We start from the raw sequence: 9,584 nt of genomic DNA on the forward strand, positions 1-9,584 counted from the left end.
TTAGAAAAAGACAAAATAGTGGCGGAAATTATGTTTAAGAAATGTGGGGAGGGGAGGGGGGGGACCCAATATGGAATCTGTGACATTCGACTGCCCTCTAGTGGGAGAACTAAGTTCCGCAGTCTAGGCGAGGTGAGAAATGAAGAGGCACTCCCGGAAGGGATGGTTGTAAATAAGGTACCAGATGGCACCCCTGTTTGTGATTCAACTTGGGGAAAAGCGGATTCAGTTCACGCTACCTCAGGTGTGACACTGCAGTGTGAACGAGCCAGACTTTTGATTCAACTTTCAAACTTTGCCATTGCCTGTACGACACAATTTTTCTCCCCGGCCCCGGATGAATCTGGTCAGCTGTCTCCAATCTGGCACCTCCTGTCTCTACCTCCCTCCATTCCAGCCACACTAACCTATTCACCATTCTTCACCCCCCCCCCCCCCGCGTTGACACTCCCCGCTCTCCTTCCAGGTTCAGTGTTTGCCTTCCCACTGTGTCTAGTTTACTGCTGTGGAAATAGTAGGTATTCAACAAGCCACTTGATGGGTCAGTCCTATCCAGTCTATTGAACTTTAAACAGAAGGAAAGGAGAGGGGGATTAAATCTGTGCTGTGTTCTCTCAGGGCTACCACGGAATACCACATAACAAAGCCATTGGGCAAGGGGGAAAAAAAAACCTTCAAAGCCCCTCTATTCTCTCCCCTTTAGGGAGCCTAGACAGACACCATTTGCCTTCCTTAAACGAATTTAGGTATCGCACGTTTCCACACCTCGTTCATAAAAACAGAGCGAGGAGTTTTCCTTAGTTAACACAGTGGATGCTCAAGGAATGCCTGAATGAATAAATGACAAACGTCTGCTGGCTCATTACAATCTACTCTGCACACCTCTGACAGTTATTTGTTGCAATTCAACTCTGACCATGTGTTTTCCTTGCTGAAAACTCCAGGGCCCCTATCCTGGTTTTGTAACCATGGCCTTGCTGCCCATGCTTATGCCACTCTGTACTTGAATTCGGCTTGCTACACTTATTACTTTGCTAAAGTGGTTTGCTTACGTGTCTGCCTTCTTTCCCAGGCTGTGAGCAGGATCCGTGTCCTACAGATCTCCGACTCCAGAGCTAGTGCAGGACCTAAGCCATAATAGAGGATCAATAAATGTGCAGTTAAATCATTCCTTCCTGTTGCATTTCGAGTCTGTTCCTTCTAATCTTATTCACTGTGGGAGAAGGAAGAGCGTGGTAAAACTTCAGATTTAGAAGGTATCTTACAGGTCATTTGATCAATTTCCCTCATTTTATAGATGTGGAAACCCAGGACTGCTCAGGATCACACAATTTGTTGGTCTTTGTTCTAAAAGAATCAGACAATTGTGGGAAAGAAATTCCTCCAACCAAGGCTGAGCGGTTTTGTTGTTCATTGTGTTCAGAAGCCTCCAGTTCCCAGAAACAAAAATGAACTCCCTTATCAGTCTTCGGAATTTCATAATCCTGCCTTCCCCACCCCATGCGTCAGGGCTGCTGAAACTGATTTTGGGAAAAACTAGGCTGATCTGGAGGTTTATGTTGCTAATACTCCACGTTGTTCCCACTGGTGCACGCTGACACTGCTTTTACAAGGGCTCATTTTGTGAATCTGACCTGGAAACTGCAAGGTGCCTAGAAGGCAGGGAAAAGCAAAAATTCGGTCAAAACCTAAATTAAAAGTCTAAGCTCCTTCTCTCTTGTCTAAATTTGGACCCACCTTTCCACTGTCACTTCTATTTTCCTATATTAGCTGCTCTATTCGTGAATCAGATGCGTCTTTCCTTCTTTTGTGCTGAGGGATGCTCATCTAACAGCTGTATCATCTAGTTAACGGAAATGTATTTTTCATTAAAGAGAAAGATACGGTCATCTAGTTCCGTGGAGTAACTAAAATTAAGAGGTCCTACTGGCGAAGTGATAAACGGAAGACACAAGAATTGTAACAAAAAGAGGTCACAGCTCTATGTCTGAAAGTTTAATGTTGGTTGCCCTTTCCCATAAGTCGCTACCATTTCGTGTCAGAGTTTAGTAGATACTGGCAATTGATCAAATATGAAATATGAAAGAACTTCAAGAACACATGTCTTAAGGAAATGGAGAAACAGAAAAATAAATGCTTTTTTAAAAATCTTGCTAAAAAAGATACTTCAAATATGGTTCAACCAGAGAAGTAATTTATTAGAATTATATCAAGTAAACAGAAGAGCAGAGCTTCCCAAGAGCGCCCGGATAGCTCAGTCGGTAGAGCATCAGACTTTTAATCTGAGGGTCCAGGGTTCAAGTCCCTGTTCGGGCGTCTGTGGCTTTTGCCCCTTACTTACATTACCAAATATTACCGTATGAAAATCTCAGCACTGAAGCAAACTTCTGCCTCAAATTGAGTTTTTTTTTTTTCAGAATTGCTTTCAGAATATGCGAGGTAAATATGTTCGCGGGGAAGAAAACACTGACTACGCAAACTCACTCAATTTCTTGGTGAATATGGAAGTTTTTACGTGGTGGTTTCCCAGTGAGACGGAACTTGTGTTGTTCAGATTGTTAAAAATCGAAGCTGAAAAGGAAGGCAGAAGTTAAAGCAAAGCGCCCGAACAGGGACTTGAACCCTGGACCCTCAGATTAAAAGTCTGATGCTCTACCGACTGAGCTATCCGGGCTCTCACAAGAGAAGGCTCCTATTACAATGCCTTACATAAGAATAAAGAACCTTGCGTAATCGCCTCCTTCCATCCACATTTTGTGAAACCGTTTTAAACCCAAGAAAGCTCACGATTCATACAACAAAGAGAAACAGAAGACCTGAATCATGTACTTGTCAGCAGCGTTAGCAGCTACTTCAGAACTGAGAGGTATTTATGTGCCCAACAGCCATTATTACGTAGGCTTCTTTGATTTGTAATCAATCCAACACATCCAGGATTAAGAGAAGGGCAAGGTACATCACTTTTGAAGCGTTGTGGTGGCATCAGGTCCCTTTTATTATTGACAATCACGTGGATATCAGTTCTAAAACTGACCCGACAACAGAAAAGAAGAAAAGAGTCTAAGAGAAGAGTATAAATATGCTGCTGGGAAGCCACTGGGTTGAACTGCAGAGTACAAACTGGGAGAAAGGACCCTGCAGAGGGATAGTGTGATTGTCCCGCAGGTCCCTTGAAGACGTCCAAATAATTTTAAATGACGCAAACCCTGGAGGAAGTCACCAGCAGTGATCCTGGGGGTACAAGCCCTGCCAGCCAGAGAGACAAGAAAGCTGAGCGTGCCTGCAGAGAGATCTCACTGATCATGGCATTCGAGGCTCTTCTCTTCCACTGCCATCAGTGATCTGAGCACTGCCTTCTGCTACAGGGCCGGCTTTGAGACTTATCCACCATGGGGCTCAGGGTGAGACATTAAAGAATTTCTGTTCGCTGGTGTTGCTCTCCCTTAATCTATCTGCCTAATTCCAACACTTTAGGAGTGGTTGTTCAGGCCCAGCAATGTCACTTTTGGACTTTGTCCTGAAGAAATAATCAGGGATACATAAAAAGACTTGGTTACAGGAGAGATCGTCATGGTATTTTAAGTGGAAAATACTGCAAATGACAGAGATGGCTATATAAATTATGGTACCGTCTTAATGCATGGAGTATTATGTAGCTATTAATAATCATGCTGTAGAAGAATACGACTTGAGGAAAATGCAAAACATTGTTAAGTTAGGAAACACTTCAGACCAATTTTTTAAAAAGGTGCATATATGCACATTGAAAAACCGAAAGCATAAATGTCTCTCTATAAAGTCTGTGTTCTGAATCGAGGTGCACCTGTTTGAAACCTTCCTTCCACTGTGTGATCTTGAGTAAACTACTTCTCTGTGTCTCAGGACAATGGGATAATTGTGAGAATGTATAAGGTAGTTTATACAAATTGTTGGGAACAGTGTCTGACAAGTAAAAAGCAATCACGAAGTCATCTAAAGACTTAATGGCAAAGACGTAACAAGAACAGACTACAGATTCTGCTCTAGCTAGAGTTCTAACACTGTCTACGCTTCGACAAGCACTTAGCTTATTTTTAACAATTATTTTTTTATCAAGATCTAATTGACATATAACATTAGTTTCAGGTGCACAACATAACTAGTCCGTATTTGTATACATTGCAAAATGTCACCACAGTGAGTCTAGTTAACATGCATCACGACACATAGTTTTTAACATGTGTGACACATAGTTAACATGCATCACGACACGTTTTTTCATAACGATGAACACTTCCACGATCTGCTCTCTTGCAACTTTCCAATATGCACTACAGCATTATTTAACTATAGTGACTGTGCTGTATCAGGCTTAACATATTTGAATGGATTCAAGGAAGATGTTGAGAATTTTGAAGGCTGACAATATTGGGTTAACGCCAGACAAAAAGAATCACTTTATCCTCTGAGCAATAGGGGAACTATTAAAAGTTTGGCTTGGGGTGCCTGGGTGGCTCAGTCAGTTGAGCATCTGGCTCTTGATTTCGGTTTAGGTCATGATCTCAAGGTTTGTGGGTTTAAGCCCCATGTCGGGCTCTGTGCTGACAGTGCTGAGGCTGCTTGGGATTCTCTCTCTCTCTCTCTCTCTCTCTCTCTCTCTCTTCCCTTTCCCTGCTCACGCTCTCTCTCAAAATAAACATATAAACTTAACAAAACAATTCTTTTTTAAAGTTTGGCTCAATTATGTTCCAGTTTCCCACTGAAAGGAGCACACATTAGACTTTTTTGTGCTACAATAAAAACAGTAACAAGGACTACCATCAAATATTCTCTGTAAGAATCACATCACCAGAATGAATCATCTGCCCAAGGCTAATGGTACAGGTTTCTAAAATTGGCTCTGTGCAGACGGGATGTTTAACCATCAAGTTAGGAATATTAGACTGCCTTCTCTTTGCTCAAAACCCTTTGATTCTTCCCTACTACTTCATTGAGTAACACATGGAACTTTTTATAGCAGCATTCAAAGTCCTCCGCAATCTGGTCCTGGCCTACTTTGATACCAATACAATACAAACCAAAATTGTTATTTAAAATTTTCCAGGAGCCACATTTAAAAAAAAAAGTAAAAAGAAACAGATGACATTAATTTTTATAATATATTTTATTCAACCCAATATTTCAAAATATTATCATTTTGATATGTAATCAATATGAAACATTACTGGTGCGCCTGGATGGCTCAGTTGGTTAAGCGTCTGACTTCGGCTCAGGTCATGATAATCTGACACTTACTAGGGTCACGCTCTGCGTCGGGCTCTGTGCTGACAGCTCAGAGCCCTGGAGCCTGCTTCGGATTCTGTGTCTCCCTCTCTTTCTGCCCCTTCCCCGCTCATGCTCTGTCTTTATTTCTCTCTCAAAAAATAAACATTAAAATAAATAAATAAAAATTAAAAATATAAAACCTTATAAATAAGATATTTGATGTGTATTTTACACTCATAGCACATCTCAATTCGGACTAGCCAAATTTCAAGCCACATGTGACTGGTGAATATTATATGAGACAGTGTGATTCGATACCATGCCAATCGTTTACTCAGTAACCAACACTTTGATCAAAGTAGATTCTTTCAGTTTTAAGATCATACCTTCCAATTCATCTCTTTCTTTCCTCATTATTTGTGCCATGTTTATTCAGATGACTTCTATTTACACCTCTTGAAATCCTATTCATTTTTTTAAAGTTTCTTTTTAATGTTTATTTATTTTTGAGAGAGAGAGAGAGAGAGAGAGAGAGAGAGAGAGAGAGAGAGACGAGAGGTGGAGGGGCAGAGAGAGAGGGAGACACAGAATGGGAAGCCAACTCCAGGCTCTGAGCTGTCAATGCAGAGCCTGATGCGGGGCTCGAACCCATGAACTGTGAGATCATGACCTGAGCCAAAGTTGGGCGCTTATCCGACTGAGCCACCCAGGCACCCCTCAAAATCCTATTCAATTTTTTAAGGCCCCACTCAAATGAAACCTCTTCTACAAAATCTTCAATGATTGTGTTAACTAGGAAGAAAAGATGGATTCAAGAGACTATAGATAGACTCATATTCAGTTTACAGATTCAGTAATAGAGACGTGTATTTATTCTTCAAATTGAAAAAGTAAAATTGGATCTCCATGTTACAACATACACAAAAATCACTTGCAAATGAGCTAAGGGCTTCTATGTGAAAAGGACATCTTTAGAACCTTTAGGAGAAAATATATGAGTATCTTTATGACCCCCTAACAGGGAGGAATCTCTTTAAAAAAAAAAAAAGGAAGTGAAACATAAAGAAAATAATTAATAAATCTGACTTCATTAAAAAAACTTCTGAAAAACAGAAACTTCTGTTCATCAAAAGACAACATTAAAAAACTGAAAACAAGGTACAGATTTGAAGATTGGTAATACATAATAATCAAGAAGGATTAATGTCCAGATTATATACAGAACTCCTACAAATCGACAAGGGAAAGGCTAATCAATAGAAAAATGGGCAAAAGATGTGGACAGGCAATTCATAGGTGAGTAACCATAGTCAATATATATGAAAAAATGCTCGGCCTTACTCTTAATCATGGAAATAGAAATCAAACCACCATAAGAAATTCTCACATCTATCAGGTTCGTTTTTTAATAGTCTGACAATACCAAGGGTTGGCAAAAATATGGACCAAGAGACTCCCATACACATTCGTGAGGAGTGTCTATTCCCACAACCACGTTGGAGAGCACTGTGTTATGATCTGACAGCATTGACAGTGTGTTTGTGACCCAATAATTCTACTCCCTGGAGTTCACAGGTACAAGAATGTCGGTGGCAGCACTGTTTGTAACAGTAAACGACTGGAAACACCTTAGTATTTATCAAAGGAGGAGGTGAATAAAAAATTGTGGTATGATCATTACAATTATGGGCTGAATTGTGCCCCCCACCCATTAATGTGTGGAAGTCCTACCCCCTGAGCATCTCAGAATGTGACTCTATTTGGAGACAGGCCTTTTACGGAGGTGATTAAGGTAAAGTAAGGTCATGGGAGTGGGCCCTAATGCATTATGGCTGGTGGCCTTTTAAGAAGAGATCAGGGCACAGACCACTTACAGACCGAGGGGTGAGGACAAAGCAAGAAGGCAGCCATGTGCAGGCCAAGGAGAGGTATCAGAAGAAACCAAATCTGCCAACACCTTGATCCTGTACTTCTAGCACCCAGAACTGTGAGAAAACAAAGCTCTGTTGTTTAAGTCATCCAGTCTGTGGTATTCTGTGATGCCAGCTCTAGAGAAGCACACTTACTGTATAACAATTAATTCTACAATTTAATATATTACGATACAGTATTACTCCACAATATTGAAAATTAACTAACCATATGTGATTCAACATGGTGGAACTTCCCAACAATGAGGAAAAAATGCAAGTTGCAGAATACATACAGTTTGATGCCATTTACAAAGATTTTAAAAGCATCAAATTCTGAGGGAATATATGCATATATAAATCCTAAAGGTCTAAAGAAGTGCATGGCAGGGGTAAATACCAAATTCAGAATAGTGGTTCCCTATGGAGTTGAAGGAGGGAGATGGGACTACTGTAGGAAACCTTTTTGTAACAGGTAAAGAATCGTTCTTTAGGAAAAGTAGGGGGGGGGGGTGCCTAGGTGGCTCAGTCAGTTCAGTGTCCAACTTCGGCTCGGGTCATGACAGCACAGAGCCCGGACCCTGCTTCGGATTCTGTGTCTCCCTCTCTCCCTGCCCCTCCCTGCTCGCACTCTGTTGCTCAAAAATGAGTAAACATTAAAAAAAAAAAAAAAAAAAAAAAGGAAGAGTTACGGGGAAAAGATTAGATTCTTCTTTATACTTTTTTTTGTATGTGTGAAGTAGCTCATTATGAATTTTTAAGAAAGGCTATAATAACACTGACTTCCAATTCCTTTAGAACTACCAGGGGCTCTAGAAAAATCACCTCATTTAGCCATTTTATTTACAGACTGGGAAACTGTAGAACTATGTAACTTTCTGGTTTCTAGAAATAGCTAGACTAAACCCAGGTTTCCTGTCTCTTTATTAAATAAACAGTTTTTGAGTATAGTTCTTAGGGAAGGAAGTGAGGATCACTGAGTTAGTTATGAGCTTAAGCTAATTTCATTTTCTTTTTAAGTGCATTTGACGAGCAGAAGAAATGCTACAGTTATGGCTTATTTTCATTAGAGCAAGTCATGTGATGAAGTTTTATGAAATCCTTGGGAAAGGATAGCAAAATGTGTCCAGATATTGACCACTAGTAGGTAGAATCATTTGTGGTTTAAGAACAACGTTCAAGGATGAATGATTAATCACGAATTAATATCAACCATGACAGGAAAAGCTCTATTCTTAACCATGTCCTATTCAGCGTATTTATCAAGACTTTCAGTGAAGACACGTTAAAGATCTTAATCAAAATTTTTGCAAAATGTAAAAGGAAAAGAACTAATCCCTCTCAACCTTCCAGGCATGGTTAAGTGCAGCTCATCAAGCATTGCACTTACCACATTCTCCCACCCAAGAACTAACCAGGCGTGACCCTGCTTAGCTTTTGAGATCAGACGAGACTGGGAACGTTCAGGGCGGTATGGCTGTAGACCCACATTCTCCTTACCTGGACTGTCTGAGTCCTCCACTAGACAGATTCCAGGTGTTACTTGTTTTGGAATCTTCTAGGTTGGTGTTTGGCACACAGTAGGTGTTCAACAAATGTTTATCTTAAACAAAATGAATTGCATGACAGGATCATAATTCCAAGAGTCCAGGAGGCAATAGGAAGAGACCTAAACTAACCGGATACTATTTGAAAGATACAAAACAAACTCCTGTTTGGGAATTAAACCAAAAAAGCACTCAACTTGATTGCATAAAAAGAGAGGGGAAACAGTGGAGACTGGTTCTCCTAAAAAAGCCCCTCCCCTCTAATTTTTGAGAGAGGTGGTTGCTGACTTCAAGCTCTTTCAGAGCAACTGTGAAAAGGCATTACTTTTTCGGCTCCTTTGCAGAGATCTGGATCTCCAGCTCTGCCTAAGGTTATGCCAGAAATAGAGCAAGGTGCAATGTGCAAATTAAGTGTGTGTGGGGGGGTGTCATTGCCCTATTTTATTTAGCATGGGTTTGTACCCAGTTCTGGGAACCACAATTTAAACAGAACAAACAGGTACTTGTTCAGAAGATGGTGACCAGGGTGGCTTGAAGCCATGTCAAGTAAGAAATAGTTGAAGGTTGTGAGATTTTTAGCTTGCAGAATAACAAGGCACAGGGTTAGAGATGGGACATGGTAACTGTCTTCAAATGACTGAACAGTATTCATATGGTAAAGAATGAAGCCTTACTCTACGTCTCCCAAGTGTAGAAATGAAACCAACGGAAACTGCAAAGTAACATACTTCAGCTCAGAAAATCCTCTAACATTTAGAATCATCCTGAAATCAATGAGAGGAGGTATTTGGGAGAGACAATACCATTTGGCACCTTCTGAGGTGGAAGTCGGCCAACCTGGGAGGTTTGTGGCAGGAGCTTTTATATTGGGACTCGATGACCG

At 40.7% G+C, this 9,584-nt stretch overlaps 2 non-coding genes across 2 annotated transcripts; one reads left to right on the forward strand and one right to left on the reverse strand.

Moving 5' to 3' along the window:
* The first annotated feature begins 2,243 nt into the window (after positions 1-2,243).
* TRNAK-UUU lies at positions 2,244-2,316 on the forward strand. The gene has a single exon. It is a non-coding gene; the product is annotated as a tRNA-Lys (tRNA).
* Positions 2,317-2,601: 285 nt separating this feature from the next.
* On the reverse strand, positions 2,602-2,674 carry TRNAK-UUU. Its single transcript has one exon. It is a non-coding gene; the product is annotated as a tRNA-Lys (tRNA).
* Positions 2,675-9,584: the final 6,910 nt, after the last annotated feature.

Source organism: Prionailurus bengalensis, chromosome E4 (assembly GCF_016509475.1).
Source record: "Prionailurus bengalensis isolate Pbe53 chromosome E4, Fcat_Pben_1.1_paternal_pri, whole genome shotgun sequence".
NCBI lineage: Eukaryota > Metazoa > Chordata > Mammalia > Carnivora > Felidae > Prionailurus > Prionailurus bengalensis.